This window comes from Trichechus manatus, unplaced genomic scaffold (genome assembly GCF_000243295.1).
Source record: "Trichechus manatus latirostris isolate Lorelei unplaced genomic scaffold, TriManLat1.0 scaffold00085, whole genome shotgun sequence".
Classification (NCBI taxonomy): domain Eukaryota; kingdom Metazoa; phylum Chordata; class Mammalia; order Sirenia; family Trichechidae; genus Trichechus; species Trichechus manatus.
This window is the reverse complement of record NW_004444021.1, coordinates 402,686-425,596: the sequence shown is the minus strand read 5'-3', so window position 1 is coordinate 425,596 and position 22,911 is coordinate 402,686.

Genomic DNA, 22,911 nt, shown 5'->3' with positions numbered 1-22,911 from the left:
TGACTTCCTCATCCCCAAGGCCAACATTAAATAAGTTACTTTTGTTGAGTCCTCTTCTAACATAATTTTTACTTCATATATATTTTCCATTTTCACCATCCCATTTGGGTTTAGATACTTTTTACCTCATAAGTGGACTACTGCAAAGAACCTTCCAACCATAGAGTTTCCAAGGCTGTAATCTCATAGGGTGGCTATGAGTCAGAATCAACTCAATGGGAATGGGTTTGGTTTTGGTTTTTACTCTTTATGGAAGCAGACTGCCACATCTCTCTCCCCAGGAGGGGCTAGCATGTTCAAGTCGTCGACCTCTCGGTTAGCAGTGGAGTGCTTAACCACCTCGCCACTAATAGTCACCACAGTCTATCTCCACAAGACAAAAACCTAAGTATCAGTCTTTGATATTTCCCTGTCCCTCAACCTGCATATGTAACTGATCACCATGTCCTGCTGCTTTTATTATCTAAATATTTATCAAACTAGTCTACTTCTTTCCCTGCATTGTCACCACCCTAATGCAAGCTGTCACCCAAACAATAGCCAATGTACTACAGTAACTAAAAGTTTAGGTTTAGTAATCTGGCTCAGGTCCTGACTCTGTCTCTTCTTAGCTGTGATTCATTAGGCAATGTTTTGAATTTTCAGCTTTCTCAACTATTAAATGGGGATACTAAGAGTAATGTTAGTATTTACTCCATAGGTTTATTGTGCATTAAATGATATAGTCCATATAAGTGCTTAACACAATTTTTAGCACATACTAACTCCTAAATGTTGATGTTTACTCTCAACAGACTAGCATGCTATATTCATCATATTAACCAATGCATCATATTAATCAATGCATTTCTAGACCTTTGCTATTTAACATATAACCACTACCCATGTGTGGTACCGTGTATTTGAAATTAAAATGGGCTTTTAAGTGTAAAGAAGACACTGAATTTCAAAAATTTGGTATATAAAAAAAAAGAATGTCAAACATCTTAATAAAATCCTGTTGCTGTCAAGTCAATTCTGACTTATAATGACCCTACAGTAATTTTTGAATCTATTACAGGTTGAAATGGTAATATTTTGGATATATAGGTTTAAAATATATTATTAAAATTAACGTATATGTTTTCCCTGTTAATGTGGCTACTAGAAAATCTAAAATTGCATACACTATGAGTCAGAATAGACTCGACGGCAGTGGGTTTAGTGAGTCACATTTACGACTAGCATTATTTTTCTATTGGGCAGCACTGATCTAGACCTTTGCTTAGTTCATTCTCTCTTATTCAGATCTCATTTTAGAAAGCTCAGCCTCATTCTTGAAAGGCTGTGATTTGAATTTCTATTTAAAATTATATTTAAAGTATTTTAAATGTATTAGGAAAGTTACATAAAAAATCCTAGCCAGGGTGGTGGTGTGGAATTTTATTGCTTTTTAATGTTGATCTTTTTAAAATACAAATGAGCTTCATCAAGCAAGGCACATTTATAGTTCTTTAGTTCCATTCAATCCTTCCCTTAAGATGTAGTTTTTCTTAGAAATCAATTTGTTAAACTGTTAAAGATATACTAAGACTTTTAAAAAAAATTTCTCCTTGAGTCAATTTAACTAGTACATAAATTTCTACAATATTGCCCATTTCATCTGTTCTCAAATTATTGGCAAAATGTTATGTGTAATATTTTATTTATTTAAATCTTTACAGTAATTGTAGAGATGCCATCTTTTGTGTGCTAATGTTTATTTGTGCCTTCATTATTACTTAAAATACTGAGCTTTGTATATTTTATTAGTGTTTTCCAGCCAAAATTTTTTTATTAATCATATTTATTGTTTATTTATTTTGATTGTATTAATTTCTCATATTATATTTTTACATCCATTTTCTTGGGGATTGTTCTATTTTATTTGGTTTAATTCATTTTAAATCTACCTTGCAATTTAATAAATGAAAGTAATGTGTTTCTAACTATCCCTTTAACTGCATCCTACATTTTTTTCTTTTTTTTTTAATTGTTGTAATTAAATGAAGTTTATGTTTCAAGTTAGTCTCCCATACGATTTTTCTTTTTACATACATTGTTATGAGACCCCAACCACTCACCCCATTCTGCAACAGCACACTCCTCCCCTCCACCCGATTCCCCATGAACATTCAACCAGCTCCTAACTCTCTTTGCCTTCCCCTCTCACCTCTGGACAGAAGCTGTCCCTTTGGTCTCTTTATCTACTTGACTAGCAGGCACATTCTTCACGAGTATCACTTTATGCCCCACAGTCCAGTCCAATCCCTGTCTGAAGAGTTGGCCTCGGAAATTGTTTCAGTTCTGGGCTGATAGAGAGTCCAGGGGCCATGCTTTCCCAGGCACCTCCAGTCTCAGTCAGACCATTAAGTCTGGTCTTCTTACTAGAGTTTGATTTCTGCATCCCATCCTTCTACTGCTCCATCAGGGACCCTCTGTTGTGTTCCCTGTCAGAACATTCATTGGTGGTAGCCGAGCACCATCTAGTTCTTCTGGTCTCAGGCTGATGAAGTCTCTGGTTTATGTGGCCCATTCTGTCTCTTGGGCTAATACTTTCCTTATGTCTTTGCTGTTCTTCATTCTCCTTTACTCCAGGTGGTTGGGACCAATTGATGCCTCTTAGATGGCCGCTTGCAACCTTTTAAGACCCCAGACACCACTCACCAAAGTAGGTGCATCCTACATGTTTTGATACATGATACTTCTAGTGTTATTCCTTTCTTAAAACGTGATCGTTTCCAATGTAATTTTCTTCTTAACCCTTCAATTTTTAATATGTATTTATTACTTTTCTAGTACATTATGGTTATGCTTAGGCAGGAACCCAAATGCTGTTCTTACATTTTCCTAACTTTATGAAATGATGTAACTAATAATATCAACCTCAGGATAGGATGCCCCAGTGGAATAGTCACTTAGCATCCCATGGTGAGACTATCAGTCTTTAGGAGGATCCAGTATAATGGCAAGAACAGTTGTTCAAATCGAGACTATCTCTATGCCAGAGAAGGTATGATCTTCCTCTAAAATTCAAGGAACTCATCAGAGATTCTGCACAGCAATCTTTTCTTCCACAGATATCTCTGCCTCCATCAAATCTTCTGGGTAATAAAGTCCAAGTAACTGGGCATCTCAGTCTGGGCCTTCTGAAGAATCTTCTCTTCCTCTAGGTCCTGCTCAAAATTGAAAGCTTCCAAGTTGCCAAATACAAGAGTCAGATTAGTATTCTCAAGTTCAGTGTATGCTCTCTCCAAAATCAGAAGAGGTCTATCATGCACTGTGCATCTTTTGGAGAGTTGTTGTTAGTTGTTGTTGAGTTAGCTCCCACTCATAATGACTTTTATGCATAACACAACAAAACACTGCCTGGTTCTGCACCATCTTCACAATCCTCAGTATATTTGAGCCCATTGTCGCAACCACCATGTCAATCCATCTCATGGAGGGTTGCCCTCATTTTTGCTGACCCTCTTCTTTACCAAACATGATGGCCTCTTCTAGTGATTTATCTTTCCTGATAATGTGTCTAGATTAAACAAGACGAAGTCTCATCATTCTTACTTCTACAGAGCATTTTGGCTATTATTCCTCCAAGACAATTTGTTCATATTTCTAGCAGTCCATGGTATATTCAATATTCTTCACCAACACAACAATTCAAATGTGTCAATTCTCCTTCAATTTTCCTTTTTCATTGTCTAGTTTCCATGTGCACACGAGGCAACTGAAAAGATCATGGCTTGGTTGACGCACACCTTAGTCCTCAAAGTGACATCTTTGCTTTTTAACACTTTAAAGAGGTCTTTTGCAGCAGATTTTGCCAGTGCGATACATGGTTTTATTTCTTGACTGTTGCTGCCATGGGCATTGATTGTTGATTCAGTAAAATAAAATCCTTAACAACTTCAATATTTTCTCTGTTTATCATGATGTTGCTTATTGGTCTAGATGTAAAGATTTTTGTTTTCTTTATGTTCAGGTGTAATCCATATTGAAGGCTGTAGTGGTTGACCTTCAGCAACAAGAACTTGGCAGGCAAGGTTGTGTCATCTGCATATTGCAGGTTGTTAATGAGTCTTCCTCCAATCCTGATGCCACATTCAGAGAGTTACCAGGTACAAAGTGAGAAAATGTGTCCTGAGTCTTAGAAGGAATGTTCTTGCATGTCACAAACCGCTGGGCCTCTAAAACTATGGCAGTCCCCTGAATCTTCGTGCAGTTTATCTCTCTCTCTGACACATATGTCTTACTAAGATGTCTAGTATACTTTCCACTTCCTGCTAACCAGGTCAAGTTATCATGGTGTCATCAATCCACTGGTCTAGTGCAATATTCTGTGGAATGTCAAGATGACCAAGATACCTGCATGCTCTGCTGTGATAGACGGTAGGACAGTTAGCATATCTCTTGTTTAGAGAATAAATCGATACTGCTGTTCTTGCCACATGAAGAAGAACTGAATTTTATCCTCTTTACTGAAAAGAGGAAACCCTGGTGGCATAGTGGTTAAGTGCTACGGCTGCTAGCCAAAAGGCTGGCAGTTTGAATCCACCAAGCGCTCCTTGGAAATTCTATGGGGCAGTTCAACTCTGTCCTGTAGGGTTGCTATAAGTTGGAATTGACTCAATGGCAACGGGTTTGGTTTTGGGGTTTTTTTATTGAAAGAAATTGAAAAAAATATATATTCATGAGATTAATAGTCACACAACAAATGCCAAAGCCTGTGTTAATCTACTGTAATTTAACCAAGTGGTAGACCCAATTGCAGCTTCTGTGGCAGATGGTATAATACAGCAGCTGTGAAGCTGTGATTGCGGCTGCCACTTGGATAAATTTGTAGTAATATCTTTTGCCAAGATTCATTTCATTTTTGTAGGGGACACAGAGATGAATTGAATGAAAATATAATGGGGACCATTACCCCTACATCCTCTAAGTTTTTGATAGTGGCACTATCACTGAAGCTCTTCCAGGATATACTATTCTGGTTTACATTTTTGCTCAGGGTGGGATTGTGGTTTCTAGAGCTTCAACTTGGCTCTTGATACCCTAATGGCTCTTATTCCACAGACCACAATATAAAGATTCTGTCAGCTGCTAAGTATTTCTCTTTTGATTATACATGTGAGGACCAAGGGAATCAACACAGGTTAGGTTCAAAGATTCTTGGATGTACTGTGAGGTGAACTGAGCCAAAACTCAATTTATCATCTGGCCTCCATAAGCTCCCACTTAACCAGAGAACCATGGTGATGTTTCAGATCCCATGCACCAGTGTTAGTTCTGTGTGAGGAATTTTTAAATTTTGATGTGCCAGTAGGTCTAATTGGAGAAATTTCAGAACTAAAATTAAGCACTCCATTCAGAAAGTAAACTGAGGGTTTTTACTTCTACACTCCTGATAAGCATTCTGCTTCTGTTAAAGTTTGCTGTTTGAAAAACAAAGCTTGGGTAGTGCTTCTTATGTTAAGAATGTTCCTACAACTGGCTGTAGAAAAATCTTCATTGAGTTGTTAAAGTAAATTAGAGCCTATAGATAAACATGTTATTCTAACTACCTTAAGAAGTTCCCCAACAAGCTCCTAGGCATTTCTCTTTTCTCTCAGCTAAATAAGCAGAGCTTATTTACACTTTCCTAACCAATGGTCAGTTCTGTATCCAAAGATTCCAATTAAGTTGGCCCGCTGCAAATATATCACTAAACTTCCATGTCAAAATTGTTTTCTACTTTTCATTTTAGAGATATCACCTTAGTTAAATTATATCAAGTCTGAGAGATTTGTGTTAAACTAGAAACAGATGTAAAGAAAGTTTCACAGTTAATTGCCACCCTTTGTAAATCTCACCTTTTTCCTGTCATTGCTTTGATGTAAAGCTGTTATCTGTACTCACTCTACTTGTTAAATATCTCTGTTTTGTTTGTAAGACAGAGCATACCGTTACAGCCAAACTGAATGCATACTCTCCTGTGGTTCATTCCTTCAATAAACTGAATTTGTTTAAATATCAAACTACAGTGTTGGTCCAGTGACTTCACGAGGACAGCTCACACCTCCTATCTAACAGACCTAGAAAATTATTGTTTTTCCATTTGCCAGTGTTCAATCACTCCAAAAATATTTACAGGTCCCTTTGGAGAATAGTCAGGGAAATATTTACTGTATACGCCTTAAGTGGCATTTCAGGCTTTTTCTCAAGGGACCATACTCTTCAATGAATTTAAGAACTGATTTAGATCTGGAAATTCGGTGAGGAATCACAATTCTCCAAATTAGCAGCTGATGTCAGCCTCTTGCTCATCATCTCTCCTTTCTCTCCCTCTGCCACAGGCAACTTACCATCTAACTTATGCCTAAGAACACCAAGACCTATTAGTTATTACTACAGATCTCTGAAGGTCAAGGCACACTGACTGACAGTCTGGTAATTACACTCAACTTGCCTCTGATGATTGAGTGCTACACACTGGCCACAATTATTCCAGAATCCTACCATCCCCATCGATACTAGGGAGCTCAGTTCTATAGCAACAACTCTCACCATCAATTACAGCCTGCAGAGCTTAGCCACCACCAAGTTTGTTAAGGATGTTGGTGCTCCCTCAGAAGTACATTTCTTATTATCTTGAGAAGGGAGTGTCCTCTGGGTCCACTCATGATTTATATCAGGTAGTGGATGCTGAGATCTTACGTAGTAAATCCATTCCAACATTCCTATCTCCCTGAACCTTCTGAACCCTTCCTTAATGCCATGCCAAAGAAGTTCCACATTTTCCACCATATTCACTGTGTTCAAGTTTCAAGGAGCTATTCCAGTAAAATATCTTAATATGAGACTTTAGTATCATTGCCAGATCATCAGATTCAGAGCCTTGTATGAGTTACCCCGTTCAATAAGTTCCCATGTATCAGCCTAATGTAGCACAACTTTTTGTAACACTCTGAAGCTCTACTCCCACACTTACTTCTCAAGCTTCTGTCCATACTTATTAATCAGGTCCTACAATTCCTTTGGTGTGTACGCTATTTCCTCCTGGAGAACAGATTGTAATTCTCTGCTCAGGCTGTGCTGAGGACCAACCCTAGCTATTGGCTGGATCAATGAAGGGAGTTGGGTAGATCATGAAGGAAAGCATTATCTTGAGAGTCAGCTGCCACTGTGGCTAAAGGACGAGGTCTTCTGCCAGCTTATGTGGTTCAAAGTAATTTGCAAGTTCAAGATTTTCAGGCTTGTCTACCCAAATGACTGTCGCAGCGGCGACGGTTGTCGGGGCGGCGAAGACAGTAGCCAAACACAACTCTTACAGAGAAGTGGGGCCAGGAGGGTCACTCTGAGGAGTCAACCCCATCTTCAGTCCCAGGAGTTTATTTATAGTCAATACAGCAAGCAGTGAAGCAAATAATAGAACAATGGGCTTTGGGTGTGGGCAAGGGAGAAGGAATTCAGGTAAACAGGCCAATCAGTAAAGGGACAATAGGTTTGGGAAAACAAGTCGTGACAAGTCTCAACATGTTGGGGACAAGTCTCAACATGTTGGGGACAAGTCTCAACATGTTGGGGACAAGTCTCAACATGCTGTGCAGCATAGAGGCCTGTGGGGGCTGCAGTTGTCAATAGTGCAGCCATGTTTAAATGGCATATATCCCCACAAATGACCTTGTTCCAGGTCTTAAGGTCACGTTGCTTTCTTACAAAGCCACTAATTTTAGCCTAGCGGACCTCCTGAGGTTATGCATTCAGAGAATTCCAGGGTCTACCACCCTTCTGTGGGATGTCGAATCACCTTATGTCTTTTGCTCTTGGTTCTTTCCGGAAAAAAAAAAAACTATGGAGATTTCCTAAGTAATTGACTACCACTGAGGATTTGTTAGGTGCCAGTCTGGCTAGGAAGCCCACCCAGTAACTGACAAGGAGCAATAAATTGACTAATAAAAGCCCTGGAACATGGAGGTTTGGGGGCTTCCCGGTTGATGACAGCTGGGAGGGATAGCTCATTCCTTGGGACATGGAAGCTTTGTGCTGAAAACCCTCCCAGACCCAGATGAGGGTGCTGCTGGTTGAGAACAGGGTTGGCTGAGAGTGCTGCTGGCCAAGAAGCAGCCGCAGGCGAGAAGAGGCAGAATCTAAGAGCAAGGGCACTGGCTGAGAGAGGTGCCAGCTGACAGACGTCATGGATCATTTCCTGATTGAAGAGCTTTCTGGTTGCCAAATGGAGGGATGTGCCCTCCACTTGGGAGACCTTTCCAGAACTTGCCCATGTACCTCTTCCTGGAACTGAACTGGAGTTGTATCCTGTTACTTTTGGTTGTATGCTGTTACTCCTAAGTTGTGTTCTTTTGCCCTAATAAACCACATAAAACCATAAGTAGAGTTCATGAACTCTGTGAGACATTATAGTGATTTATCAAACCTAGTAGAGAAAAGAGTGCTATGGGAGGAACAGCTGGTGTCAGAGATAATGGAGAAGTTGGAAAGTAGGGATATACTTGACATCCACCTCAAAGGAAACAGCTTTATGCTGATTCCTATTCACAGAGTTATCTCCTCACTACTCAGCCTGATTTTCAATAAATTCTGCCTGAGGCAATAGGAGATGAGAGTCTCCCTAAAAACTCTCATGGGAGCTCTCTGGATTTCACATTATTCCTTGTGTTAGCACTTGGCAGCCCTGGGATTAGCATTTTCTGTCAAGGTGTACAATGCCATTAAGAGAAGACAGCCCAAACAATCCTTATAATTTTTTTACTGACCCCATACTTTTCGAGAACCATAATCACCCCATATTCCAATGCCTTGCCTTCTACCTATACTTTATTTCAATTCACCAAACGTGAAAGAAAGCCTCAGTAATTGTGATGCCACTGCTAGTCAAAATTTTCACCATTCTACTTACCACTAGCACTGGAATCCTTATTGTTATCAGACTGGTATGTAGTCCAGCTCTAAAATCTCACCTGTATGGTCTGCATTCTAAGAACATTCTTACTACTAACTGCCTTGCCTTGAGGTCTCTTGAGAACAAAGCTTAAGGAAGACACTTAAGTATTACTACTTTTTAAGATAATTGACTCCTAGGATATAGCAGTGAGGAAAAAAGTGAGTAATGCAGGCAGAAAAGCCAACTAAGCTGATCATGCTTTATGTAAAGCATGACTGACTGCACATCCATGTGGCACTTTCATGAAGCCACTTAAATTACTACATATTAGGTCTTTTTATCCAGGAAAAAAAGGATAAAGAATTTTCCATGCTCTCTTCTCTTGACCAAAGTAGCATCCCAGGAGAAATTAATTCCCTTGTATATTTGGGTTGCTAATGAATGAGGGAGCTAAGAAGAAACTCTTGCACCTCATACCTCTCCATCAACAGGAGAACCTGGGACAGGAGGCAAGGGTACAGGTATGGGCAAGAGGTGGTTAGATAGTTGAAGATGAACAGATATAATGTGGTATTTACATATTTAATCTTTTTTTCATTTTGTTTTTATTGTGTTTCTGGTAGGAGCACATAATTGAACATTTTTGTAAAGAGTGCTGATGTTCTTTTCCCTTTGATATCTAAACCACTTATGCTTATTGTAATAACTGAATCCACATTAACTTATCACTGTGTTGTGTACTTTTTCTCTGTGCTATTTTTCATGTATCTCTGTGTTCAGTCTTTTGCAATGTGCACTATTCTTTTTTGCTATTTTATCCAGTTGTAACTTCAAAAGAATGCAGCATTTTAATATTTTCTCTGGGTTTAAATTCTTTAAATAAATGTCTTTTTCAAAAATTCTTTCTAGCTTCAAATTCAACAAAGAAACATAACTTTTAACTTCCTTCTTATGAAAGACAAGAAATTTAATGTTTTACTAACCCTGTCCCTACTCTTACAGATCTTTGTTAATTTAATATGGGGTTAGAGGTATAGATTATCATTGTTTAATTTTTTCTTATATCTTCTTTTCCAAGTGACATTTATTACATTTGTATTAAATTATACTACCATTTGCACAGAAATTAATTGGATTCACTCATATGAAGACTCAACATAAGAACATTTATTCCAAATTTTCCATTTTTTATTTCTCAATTTTAATTAATTTTTGCCCCATGGATTATATGTTTGAGTAAACTCTTCAAGAGCTCTATGTCAGTGTCATGACTTAAGAGCCCTCGCATATCAGAAAATGAAAAAAATATTTTAGCTGGTTCAAGAATTCATTTATCCCTTGCACCTCAACACTGTCATCCTTAAGAAAAGTACAAAAGGAATGAAAAACCTCTATGGACAACTCTCCATCATCTTTTAGTATTTAGTGTTGCTATGGTTTAATTTTAAAGCAGCCTGCGGTTTATTTTAGGTTTCTTGTATTTGTTCTGGTCTCTAGGTAACCTATATATTTTTGGGCCTGGATATTAATGAGATAATTTCTTTATCCTTAACACTTCAAAAAGTGTATCAGGATATCTGTTACTAATTTTTTTTTTTCTGAATTAGTTTGTCTTCTTCAGTTCTGGATATGTTAAACTAATTTATCCTGATTCTTACAATAATATCATTTTAAGAAGTATTTTAGGGTAATTCTTTCTCTTATGATGAAGAATTTCTTCAGTCACCGTTTGTTTGCCTGTTTTCGTTATTCGAGGTGGGAGTTGTTTGCTTACTTGTACGTAATTCTATGTGCTCATCATTGAATCAGGATTGCTCTATCCAGGCAATCTACAAGTTTCTGTGGGTATCTCTCACTGTCTACTTCAGTGCTGATAGAAGCCTCTATATTTTCTTAAAGTAGAAGGTAAATTAATGTCTGTAGATTCTGGAAAAGTTTCTAGCTTTTAGCAGTCTTGACTCGAGTAAGGGAGAATCCTCATCTATTGTCTTGTTCTCTGTCTTCTAGAATGAGAATTAATTTCTGAATTTTTAATTCCCTTTCTTCTCCTGATGCCATATGTGAAAATCCTAGACTTCCTAAGCATTGCTTGGGAGCACTTTTCTTGCCTATGGTTGACATCACATTGCAAGTTTGCATGCATCACTTTTTTATCTAACCCCTCTCTATTTATATTGGTTTACTGGGAACTGTATTTTCTGAGTGGTTGAGGGTGATGGGTACTTAGATGGTAGTAGAATCAGAGGTAGCAATCTCACTACCATTTATTTCTGTAAATGGATGGATGTTCAGATTGTGGTTGGCAAAATCCCTCCATCTCTATACTAGACGTGGTTAGTGGGTATGAACTGCAGCCTTGATCAGCCTTGTTCCTCTAAGGCGTTGTTCACAGTTAAGGGGCAAAGTGTATAAATACCACCAATTTCTCAGTCCAGCCCAGTGTCCACGTAGTACTGGAAACCTCTCCCAGACTCTGAGAAACAGTTCATTGTTATTTTCAAATACTGTTTTGATTTAGTAACTTTTTATATTCTTTTAAGATCACTTGAATGCAAGATTGGACAGAATATTTCAGGGCTTATGTGATGTTTCAAATGGCCATTTTTATTCTCAGAGAAAATACATTTTGCAAACATAATGACTTTGAACGAAGACTGTCACATTGACGCTTAATTTACTAATCTCCGCAATGGTTACATTACTTTTTTTCCCCAACTTTTAAGAGTCTCTAGTTATTAATTCTTCTCAATAATCAGAGTGGCTAAGTGACATCCAGAGCAGAGGTCCATGAGTCAGAGAGAAGAATGTAGCTTGGTTTGATAAAGAAATATTTCTTTGATAGGGTATTTGATCATCAGATAAAATAAATGAGTCAGAATTCACACATACAAATACTCAAACCTCCAATGATGACAAGTTTAATACAACAAACAAATCTTTAAATCATTTTTAATAGGCTCTACTAGGATCTATTGCATAAGGAAATGGAATTTAGATGGAGATATTTACAGGATGAGTTGAAGATAACTAGGGTTGAGTGCTCCAGCAAATCATGGTCCTGTCAGGCTTCGTGGGTACGTGGCACACAAGCATACATACACACATACAAACACACCATTATACACTGACAAAATAATAGCATTCATATGTATTATTCATACAAATTTGGATCGTCAAATGTGTTTAATAGTTTAATAACAAAAAAATTGTGGAAGATTAACTTCAAAATAACAACGAAATAATGAAATCTACAGAAAATTTTCAGATATTTGTTTGATTGTGTTAATCCTTTAAAATGGATACTCTTATCAATTTAATGGACACTGTATAAATTATGGTGTCTTTAGCTACATGAAATGGAAGCTCATTTCTGTGGTTTGACCTTATAATAGCATTTTATTTTTCTCACATAACAAGAAATCTGAAGGTAGGGAGTCCAAGTTCCTTCTATCTTTCTGCTCCATTATCCTTACAGCGAAGCTATTCTCTTCATGCTTTTCAAATCATAGTGATAAGATGGCTGCTCTTTCTTCAACTGTGCTGAAGCTGGAGAGAGGGAAAGAGACAAAAGTGATGTCTGCAGTTGTTGTTGTTAGCTACCGTCAAGTCAGCCCCTGACTCATGGCAACCCCAGGCACAACAAAACAAAATGCTGCCTGGTCCTGCACTCTCCCCATGATTGATTGTGGGTCAGACCATTGTGATCTGTAGGGTTTTCATAGGCAGATTTTCAGAAGTAGATCACCAGGCCTTTCTTCTTAGTCCATCTTAGTCTGGAAGCTCTACTGAAACCTGTTCAGCATCATAGTCACACGAGTAGGAAAGCCGAAATATCCCCAGAAATCCCTAGCTCACCCATACGTATATCTCATTGCCTCTATTTTTGTTACATGCCATCTGTCTTAGTCATCTGGTGCTGCTATAACAGAAAAACCACAGGTGGATAGCTTCAACAAAGAGAAATTTATTTTCTCACAGTCTAGTAGGTTGTAAGTTCAAATTCAGGGTGCTGGCTCCAGGGGAAGACTTTCAGTCTCTGTCGGCTCTGGAGGAAGGTCCTTGTGATGCATCAGTCTTCCCTTGGTCTGGGAGCATCTCAGTGCAGGAACCTCAAGTCCAAAGGATGTGCTCTGTTCCCAGCACTGCTTTCTTGGTGGTATGAGGTTCCCATGTCTCTCTGCTCGCTTCTCTCTTTTATATCTCAAAAGAGATTGGCTTAATACACTAATCTTATAGGCCTCATCAATATAACTGCCACTAATCCATCTTATTACATCCTAGAGACAGCATTTACAACACATAGGGAAATCACATCAGATGATAAAATGGTACACAATCATACAACACTGGGAATCATGAGCTAGCCAAGTTGACATATTTTTGGGGGACACAATTCAATCCATGACACCATCCTACCTGCAAGAAAGTCTAAAAAGTTTAGTATTTTATCTGGGGATATAGCCAATCTGAACAAGAAGGGGTTCTGTTAGTATGATGGAATTGAGAATAGCTATTGGGAGGGAAATTAGCACTGTCTAAAAATTCATTGAACTCAGAATGCTATATAACCACACCAGTATTTTTAGGAAGACTAAATTTTTAGAATAATTCTGAATATCAAAATTATTCATCTTTGTTATTTTTGGGAGTTTCAAATTTTCATGGGTAGCCACTGTTAATAATTAAATAATAGTTTTATATGCTTTAGTCCCTGCTTCATACTAATGGAAAGAAGGTCATGGTAGGCCATCAATAACATTTTTATAAAAACTGTTGTAAAAATATATACAACACAACATTTGTCAATTTAACATTTCTTATGTGTACAATTAAATGATATCAATTACATTAATCATGTTGTGTAACCGTCACCAGTATCTGTTGCCAAATTTTCCACCACCATAAAGAGAAACTCAATACTTCCTAAACAACAACTCCCCTTTTCCTCCTCTCTCCTGCCACTGGTAACCACTAATAAAATTCGATCCCTGTACATTTTCCTATTTTACGTATTTCATATGAGTGAGATAATACAAAATTTGTCCTTTTATGATTGACTTACTTCACTCATCATAATCTTTTCAAGGTTCATCCATGTTGTACCATGTATCAGGACTTCATTTCTCTTTATGGCTGAGTAATATGCCACATCATATTTTATTTATCCATTTGTCTGTTGATGAACATCTAGGTTGTTTCCACCTTTTGGCTATTGTGAATAGTGCTGCAGTGAACACTGGTGTACATTTGTCAGTTTGCATCACTGCTTTCAAGTGTCTTGGGTATATACCTCAGAGTTGAATTGCTGGATCTATGGCAGATCTATGTTTAACTTTTTGAGGAGCCACCAAACTGTCTTCCAAAGAGGCTGTACCACTTTGAATTCCCAGCAGCAATGGATAAGGCTTCCAGTTTCTCCACATCCTCAACAGCATTTGCTATTTTCCAATTTTTTTTTTTTTTTTAAGTCTTAGCCATCTTAGTGGGTATGAAGTGGTATCTCATTGTGGTTTTGATTTACTTCTAATAGCTAATGATATTGAACATCTTTTCATGTGCTTGTTGGCTATTTGTATTTCTTCTTTGATAAAATGTCTGTTCAAATCCCCTTTGCCCATATTTTGACTGGGTTGTTTGTCTTTTTGTTAAGTTGTAGTTCTTTATATATTCTAGATATTAAACCCTTATTCAATATATGGCTCCCCAAAAGTTTCTTCCAGTCTATAGGTTTTATCTTCACTTTGTAGTTAAAATCCTGTTTTGAACAAAAGTTTTGTTTTTGTTTTTTGATGAACAGCCCCTTTTCATCAAAAGGGGTTATTCTTTCCCCATTGCCTGGACTTAGCACTCTTGTCAAAAATCAATTGACTATAGATGTATGAGTTTATTTCTAGATTCTTATTTCTATTCCATTGACCTATGTGTCTATTATTAAGGTGTTTTGAGTACTGCAGCTTTAGACTATGTTTTGAAATTGGGAAGTGTGAGTTCTCCTGCTTTGTTTTTCAAGATTGTTTTGGCTTAATTTTACCATTGTTTTTGAAGGACAGTTTTGCCAGATAAAGAATTCTTGGTTGATAGGTTTTTTGTTTTTTTCTTTCAGCAATTGTATACGGCATTCCATTGCCTTCTGGCTTCCAAAGTTTCTAAGGAGAAATTGGCACTTAATATTATTGAGGATCTCTTATATATTACACTTCTCTCTTGCTGCTTTTAGGATTCTCTCTTTATCCTTTGGTTTTCAAGACTTTGATAAAATGTGTCTTGGTGTGGATCTCTTTGGGTTTATTCTGCTTGAGGTTTATAGAGCATACTGGATTTATGAATTAACTCCTTCATCAAGTCTGGAAAGTCTCCTGCCATTGTTTCTCCAAATATTCTGTCTGCTCCTTCTGTCTCTCTTTTCCTTCTGTGATTCCCATGATGCATATCTTGGTTTGCAAAATGGTGTCCCACAATTTCATTTGGCTTTGCTCATTTTTATGCATTCTCTTCTCCTGTTTCTCTTAAGACTGAATAATTTTGATAGTCTTGGCTAAACTATTCTTTCCTCTGCCAGGTCTCATTTATTTCAGTTATTGTCTTCTTCAGCTCCAATATCTGTTTGGTTCTTTTTTCATAGTTTCTATCTCCTTATTGAAATTTTCATTTTGCTTCCTGATTTCCTTTAATTCATTGTCTGCATGTTCTTTAATTCTTTGAGCATATTTAATGTTGTTTCAAAGTCCTCTATTCTGCCCATTATATTGGCTGCCATAAAACTTATTTCTTACTCTTTGTTTGTTCTTTTGATTGGCCAATCTTTTTCTACTTATTTGTATGTCTTTTAATTTTTTGTTGAAACTGGGACATTTGAATATTATACTATGGTAACTCTGGAACTCAGAATCTTATCTTTCCCCAAGGATTGTAACTGTGTATATTTTACCTCTAACTTTTGAAGACTGTAATTGTGTGCTCAGTAATGTCCTCTAACTATTGTTGAAAAGACTGTCTTCCAGAATATGTGTGGTTATCAAGGACTTTGACCCAGAGCCCTTGCCCTCCTAATGTCTCAAAGGAGATCTTCTTGTACTTCAGGAAGAAAAACAAACAACTGTATACATAAAGTATCTGATTCTCCTACTCTTCAAGGATTGTAGTTGATGGTTTAGTGCCTTTTCCAAGCTGCTTTTTGTAAATTGTGACTTCCAATTCTGTTATCTTCACAGTCAGTCATTGGGCCTGGCTGATTCCACTAGTGGATGCTTTGGCCCCTTGATTCTGCCAGCAATGACATGGCTCTAGAAAAAGGCCAAAATCTCTACATTTGTTTCAACCTTTCAATGTGCCACTGAACCAAGCCTTCTTTGAAAATTTCAAAACCTTGGAGAAGGTCCCCAGTGCCCACCCTGGCACTAACCATCTGTTCTGGGAACATGGGCTGCCATATCTACCTCCATGGTAGGGCTAAGGAATGGAAAATGTTAGCCACTTGGTACATGTGGTTCACCTAGCAAAGATCGGCAACTTATCCATTCATAAAGTACTTTCCCTTGTTGATTTAAATGTTGAGTCTGCTTCCAGAGCCCCAAAATAATTCCAAGAGCTCTTTTCCAGGCATTAGACGATTTGATGGCAAACCTATTGTTTGTGACAATTAAGCTAAATTGCTCCTCTTTGACTGTGGGTGTCTGCAGGCATTGCAAACTACTTCTCTCCAATCTGGCCAGGAGCAGCCCCATTGCTGTTGAGTGGATTCCAACTCATAGCAACCCTACAGGATAGAGTAAAACTGCCTCATAGGGTTTCCAAGGAGTGGCTGGTGGATTCAAACTGCCAACCTTTTGGTTAGAGGCCTGAACTCTTAACCAATGTGTCAGCAGGGCTCCACCAGGAGCAGAGTGTCTGGCTATTCCACGAGGGTATTGCATCTCCTCAGCTTTTCTGGCTGGCCCCACGTAGATATAAAGTATCAGGCACAATAGTCTGCCAGCAAAAGCTAAGTCTATTCCCCACACTCTTGGGCCAAAGGAGAGCACAGTGCAGTCTGTGTTCTGCAGTTAACAGCCATGTGCACCGGCAGCCCCTGCAAGTGTGCACACAATATAGACAAACTTCCTTACCTTGTCAGCTTGTTCTTTGTTCAGCTTTCAGTTGGATACTGTATCTCTTTGACTTTGACTGTTGCCCAGAGTTGAGTCTGTTTAACCACATTGTTATTTTCCTGTAATTGTCCTGGGAGAAAGGGAGCGTTCACTTGCTTACACCGCCATCTTGCCTCCATCCCATCAATAACTTTTGCATACTAGAATTTTTTTTAAATGGTGGCTTTAGGAAACATGATATGACCGATAATACTTTACTTTGGACAACATCGAAATTCTAGGACCTAAACCCAAATTCTAAAATTTTTTTGAGATAATTACCAATATAAGTTTCAAATAACACTTCCAATAGTAGAATACTAAGTAATAAATGAACCCTGTAAGACAAACCTGGAATGTTCATTCAAGAAACTATTTTGTGTTTTGTACATCTCTGTCAGCCTTAACATCTGAAATTCAATATTTGACAGATTAGTTTTTAAAGTCTTAAGTTTGTTTCTGCTTAAGAAATATTTTAAGCATTTATACTAATTATATATTTCTTAATTGTATTCTACCTCCCACTGAAATGTAGATCTTAGGATCTCTGCATTATTCAAAACAGCCTTTAATGTCCATAATCAAGATGGACAGATTTTTCAATGGCTTTTAGGTGGCAGGGGAGAAGAAGAACGAGCAAAGGTGGAACATCCATTCTAAATCTTCTGGCTAAATGATACTTAGAAGTGAACATAGTAAGTTTTTCTGAATGCAAATCAAATACTAATTCATAGCTAATGTAATACAGTATTACATATTTACATCCAATTTCAAATCCTCTGTGAATTCAATTAGAATTAATTCTACCTCATCTTACACATCTTTACTGAATACATTTTTTTAAATCAAATTCTGATTCTCTTGATTTGAGAAGATTTGTGTTTTATGAACATTCACACGCAAGCATGATCAGGTGTCAGATACATCACGTGATGCATTGGTTTAGATAAAGTAAGATTTTCTCAAATTATAAAGGAAAACAGAAGGTTGCACAGAAAGACTTTACTCTTATTTGTTTAGAACAAAAGCATTTTGGAAGAAAGAGTATGTACAAATGCAAGCTAGAGAATAACTGAATAAAACATTTAAAAGCAAACTCCGCAGAGGACAACATGCTTCATATGATACATACACATATATAGACAAATGTATAACTTTAGACATATATGTATAAATAAATGTATGATGTTATCCTAAGGACCAAGGATGGTAAAAAGAAAAACTAAGCAACTTTGTTTTCTCTCACAACACCCATTCAAACCAGCTCTAGAGGGTAATTCTTCTCTTCCCCCTAGATGAAAGCTTATGCTGTCCCCCATAGCTATCTTAGGTAATAAAAATCCTCCTTGTACTTTAGTCATGTAAGTTGTTTCAGTTCTAAAACTGATAGGTTCAGTCCAGAGTGATCATGAAAACTCCAGGTTTCATTCAAAATTAAAGCTTCAGCACTCACCTTATCAAGCCTGCTACAGAAGGCGGACCTATAGTGTGAAACTGGGGCCTGGATAGATGTGCCTCTATTTTCTCAACGTGACTTTCTTCCTCTCCCCAGCTGCTAACTTAACTACTGTTACTGACCACACCAGGGTTCAAGAAAGCAGGGAGAGGAAAAGTGAGGGCATAAAAATCTCCTACATGCTGGTACTTTGTGGGTTGACATCATTGCTCTCTGGGTTTGTCAGATGTCTTAAAACTGACTCTTAGTCTTTCTCTTGTAAGGAGTTTCATTCTCTTGTAGGGATCTTCAGAGCATTTACCCATCTCCCCATTTCTAGGGACCTCTCACTTGCACTTCACTGACAGAGATATACCTCCAGATACTACCTAGAACACTTCTTTGGCCCTAGGTTTCAGCAGTCTGTATCTATAGACTGTCTTTGTTGGGATCCTATTGCCCTTTAGGCTGCCTTTTACGACAAAGTCCATTTAAGATGTCTCTAGGTCAGCTGTTATCCACATACGTGTGGTTCATATCTTCTCCATGTATCTGTAGCTCATTTTTAGTTATAATTGAAGTTCCTTTCAAAACAAAGCCCTCCATGCTGTTGTTACAACTCTATTTTCCAGATGTATACAGTTGTGTTTCAATAAATAAAATTGAAATTAAGTTAAAGTGTCACTGAATCAGTTTTTAATGTTGCAATCATGGATACAAAATGCAAAAAAAAGTATCATATGCGGTGGACACATTTATTGATGCTTACAGACACTGTAATCACTAAGATAGAAGAACATTCTTCTTTTACAGATGAAAAAGCAAAGAATCAATGAGGCCAGAGTTGTTAGTGGCCAAAGGAAAAGCAAAGCCTTATGCAGTGCATTCAAATGATCATGGGGTCTAGAGTCAGACAGATGTGGCTTTGAGTCCTATATCCACAATGTATTAGTTAAGAGAAATTGTCCAATCTTAATAAGCTGTGTAGTCTAAGTTTCTCTTTCTGTAAAATAGGTATGATAATAGCTCTACCAATTATAATTGCCTTACAGAAGATAAGGGGTTACAGAAGGTCTCTGTGAACTCTGCTGAGACCTACATGAGGAGAATTGAAATGTGTGAAGTTGTGGGGAGAGACTATTCCAGGAAGAAGAAAGAGCAATGGGAGAAATATGTTTTAATTCCTTGAGGGTCAGAAACAGAGGTACAACTGGAATATAGTGAGCACATAAAGTTTGTTGTCTATTTAGTTCTCATTATCTTGAATTACTAATTTCTCTTCTATAAGTATCACTTTGAAGCCGTCTTTCAAAGAAATTTTTCTTCAACTCTACTACTCAAGTGTAGATAGGTAAATATGAGAGAACGATTAAGGAAATTGTGTAAACTTTAGTGACTACCTGAGAGGTAAAATAAAGAAGTAAAGAAAGAAATAAGGAACTATCTTTAATTCTTTTCTTCTCCTGTTCTCTTGATCTTCTTGGCTTAGTTCATTATAACAGTAACTATGCCATTTCACTTTTACAACTCTGTAGAATTGGAAACCACCAGACAGATTTTTCTAGTGAGTTTTCTAAATGGCTTCACTTCACAGGTGTTATTAGCTCAACGGGTTGGGCACTAAAAACAGACAAATGGAAAAATCTCCTTGAAATAGAATCACTGTTCCCTCTTCCCAACTTTCGCGTTACAGTTTCCATCGTTTCTCCTCCCAGCTCCTCACCCAGCTTCTGTCAGACACAAATAGGAGTTGAAAAAGTCTCTAGGTTCCAAGTTAAAACATCAGGTTCTGGTAAACATGGTATAATGAATTTTTGAAGCAGAACTCTACTACCCTAACTGAAAGAGAGAAAAACAAATCACATAAACCACACTATTAAATCATGATTTGCATGAAGTAGCACCAGTTCTCAATGCCAAAATATTGAAAAAATTAGTCTGCAAATCCATCATGAACATGCTAATGGTAAAATTTAACTGAAAACTGTGTTTCAAAAATTACCCAGTCTTTACACAGTATGAGTGATGATATTATTTTAATATTTTATTGTTTTGAAATAAAATAATGACAGTCTAGTGGATATTGGCTATAATAAACATATCATGGAAACTATCCATAGATAAAAGTTACATTAATTATAAATCACAACAGCAAAAATATATTCCATTCATCCATTTATTTAATAATATTCAGTAATTATTTATTTAGCATTTACTATGTGCATGACACTAATATGGAATGTATGTACTCAGGAACAAATTTATAAGGTCTCTGTCCTATAGACACTCATTAGGAATAAAGGTCAATGTGTAAACTAGTAATTACAAAGCAATGTGTCAAATGCACAAGACAACAGCAGCACAAAAGGACTGAGTAATTCCATGGGTGATGGGCAGGAAAGAGAGCAGGCTTTCTAAAAGAAGGAATATTTGGGTTGGAGTTTAACAGATGAGTTAGAGTTTATTAAGCAAGAGTAAACAAATGAGAAGAATGTTAAACAGAGCAAGCAGTATATGCAAAGTCACAAATACATGAATTAGCATGGTGCACGGCAGGAAGGAGTCAGGGGAGAATTAAATTATAGGAAGGGACTGAATTGTGGAACACTTATAGACTAGCCTTAAACCAACAAATAAAAATCCATTGCCTAGAGTCAGGTCAATTCCAATGGCTACTCATGTGTTATAGAGCAGAACCTCCCTACAGCGTTTTCTAGGCTGTAATCTCTACTAAAGCAGATCACCAGACCTTTCTTCCAAGGCACTGCTAGGTAGGTTCAAACCATCAAACTTTAGGTTAGTAGATGAACGCACACCATTTATATCACCCAGGAAACTTAAACTAACCTTAGGTGTAGCATCCTTAAATGCATAAATTAATGAAGTGAAAATTACTTACTCTCTGACATGTCAGGCTTATCACCTCAGACCTAGAAATTTCCTTTTTTTCACTGCCTGAAAATTCCTTCCCCAGGTTTTCCCCTAAATGGATACTATTCATCATGCAAGTCTGGCTTAAAAGTCCCTCCTGGAAGAGGCCTTCTCTTACAACCCAACTAAAGTGGTGCCACTCTACCACATCCCACTTCTGTGAATTTTCTGTTCTCATTATTTTTAACTCTCAGTATACACTAGAAACACACAATATTATTTTACAACTTTATGTAACATACTCACATCCCCTTAATTTCTAATCTCTTTATTCTTGCAAACTGAACTAGACTGAGAAAATTTAAGCATTGCTAAGCAATGTTCAGTATAGTACAGACTCTAGTACAATCTTCCCTTTACCCTGTAGTGAAAAGATTTTGTTCACTACTATCTGACTACATGTACTGACAAAAGCAGAAGGGAGCCCTTTCGAAGATACCTGCATTTTATTATCTCAAAGGAATAAATCTCTAATGTAAAATCATCAGGTAATATGACAAAAAAAAGTGAAGCATTTTGGAAAAAATGGAAAAGATGTTTCTAGCCCTTTAAATCATACCTCACATGTAAATCTTCCTACCCAAGAGGAGAGACCTACATTTGTCTCCAGAGAAAAGGTTTGAGAAATAAATCTCCATTAGTACTGGGAAAACTTAAATGTGTTTTATTTAAGCTTCCTGCTAAGGTAGGAGCTTCATGGAATGATATAAACTGACACCCGTTAAAGTATTATGAAGGCTTAAAAAAGAAAATGCAGTATGTCTGTTGTTCTTAAGCTCTGTAAGATGTTTCAAAAAATCTGTGAACTCCTCCATTGTAATCTCTGTCCGTACTTTTCTGGTCTATAGTTTGTGGCATTTATATCTTCTCCTTTGAAAATCATGATAGCTTTCCTTTTACCCATTTTTTACTGACTGCCCTAATGTCCGTTCTTCTTCAGAGATTACAATTATTTCCTAAGCCTCCTGATTATTACTGCCCTGGGACATAACTGAGAGAATTTGGTATGTTAAAATCTTCTAAAAGAACTAAACTACTCCCAGTTATCTTCTGATCCATTTTAAACTACTATTTTCTTAAAATTTCCCTCACCTTTTCTCTTGAATAATTGTTCTCCCTAATAAAAATGAAACCAACAGTCTTAAAACTTTAACATCTTCCCAAATGGCAAGCTTCTTGCTATTCTTTTTCTAAATTTTTGTTGAGAATATACACAGCAAATTATACACCAATTCAATAGTTTCTGCACGTACAATTTAGTGACACTGATTACATTCTTTGAGGTGTGCAACAATTCTCAACCTCTTTTCCTGAGTTGTTCCTCCCTCATTAACATAAACTCACTTCCCCCTAAGGTTCCTATCTAATCTTTCAAGCTGTAGTTGTCAATTTGATCCTATTATAGATAGTTCTTAAAAGAGCAGAATGCTCAAGGCAGATCTTTTTTACTAGTTAAGCTAAACTATTGCTCAGTTTTAAGATGACCTCAGGGGATATTTTTAGTTGAAGGTTTAACAATT